Source organism: Mastomys coucha, unplaced genomic scaffold (genome assembly GCF_008632895.1).
Source record: "Mastomys coucha isolate ucsf_1 unplaced genomic scaffold, UCSF_Mcou_1 pScaffold18, whole genome shotgun sequence".
Classification (NCBI taxonomy): domain Eukaryota; kingdom Metazoa; phylum Chordata; class Mammalia; order Rodentia; family Muridae; genus Mastomys; species Mastomys coucha.
This window is the reverse complement of record NW_022196900.1, coordinates 46,437,251-46,438,717: the sequence shown is the minus strand read 5'-3', so window position 1 is coordinate 46,438,717 and position 1,467 is coordinate 46,437,251. Positions and strand designations below refer to the sequence as shown.

General features: G+C 42.1%; 1 protein-coding gene across 1 annotated transcript in view; it reads left to right on the top strand.

The window, feature by feature from the left end:
* LOC116096205 (perilipin-2) overlaps positions 1–1,467 on the top strand; it is a 52,660-nt gene that overhangs the window by 50,112 nt on the left and 1,081 nt on the right. The gene's annotated exons all lie outside the window — the stretch shown is intronic.

Here is a 1,467-nt window from a genome sequence, read left to right as displayed (position 1 = left end):
ACTTGTGAAGCATTGCCCAAAGCCCTGAAAAGGTGATAGGCAAGATCACCAACTCTGAACTTAAATTCGCCATACAAGATAGACTATGGCTACTTTTAGCTGCCCCTTCTGTCTCCCATTTCCTTCATAATACACCGGTGGACCGCAGAGTTGAAGACAGCCTAAGTGTGTAAAGGAACTTGCACACTGAATTGAAGTGGTTATATAGGTGAATTGTTCATATGGCACTCCTAAACCATCCCAAGATTTGGTAGATGCTAAAATATGCATTCATTCACAATAGCTCAGGGAAGAAGCAAAGCAAGTATATCTTTTAGCCTAAAAAGCCTAGCATGATAGTCGGCTTTTCTGGCTGACGCTCTGAATCAGTTTCTGTAACACTGCTGAGCTCTGAGGCTCTCAGATTGATAAAACCTTTGCAAAGTGAACCCTGCTGAAGAGCTATATGCAAATTACTGTATCAACAGAAAACTTAAGGGATACAGCAGTGTGAACTCTATCTCAGATGCACAGATCTCTCAGTTTCTAGGTTCTTAGGGGAAAGTCCAGTGACGACACAAAGAGAAGAGCGCCTGGTGACTAAATGAAGACTTTCCTGCTTCCAATGCCCCTCATTTCCCTCACATTGTTAGGGAGTAAAATATAGCAAGCACCATATTTACCATGCTGGGGGTGGGGAGATGGCTGAGTTAGTGGTAAAGTGCCTGCTGAATTTGGACTGCTGGCACCCAGCAGTCCCACCCAGAGCTGGGGTGTGGTCTGAAACCCCAGTGTTGGTGAGGGTAGATAGAATTACAGAATAGGCAGACTCCAGGGCTCATGGCCAGCCAGACTAGTGGAGTCAGGGACATTTAAGCTCAGTGGAGGACTCTGCCTCAAAAAAGAGGGAAATTGAATGTGTTTGAGGAAGACACATTCAATCAACCTTTGGGCTCAAGTGTGGGCACATGTATACCCACACCCACATACCACACAAACACTTTTATTTTGATCATTCTGAGACAGGATTTTGCTAAGTATCTCTGTCTGTCATGATTGAATGTAACTCAAGCTGGCTTGCTTTCTAGTTTTTCAGACAAGGTTTTTCTTGTCTGGCCTTACACTTGCTGTGTACCTGAGGCTAATCTTGAACTCCTGATCTCCTAGCCCCACTTCCTAAATGCTGAGATTACAGTTGTGAGCCACATGCATGCCTCATTTAAGCCATGATTTTGAAATGTATCTCAGCAACATTAAATATGTTCACAATGTATTCCAACTATCACCATCATTCACTACAGAGATGTTTCTCATTCACATAAAATATCTTGTCTACAGGGTAAAACATTAACTCCTTAATCCATTTCTTCATTTCTGCCATTTTTTTGAGAGTTTTTGTTGCTGTTGTTAGTTGTTTTGATTATTAGGACATTAGCTTTCTTGATTATTTTTTTCCAGTCTACACTACTGTATTTCACAGCTCCTTTT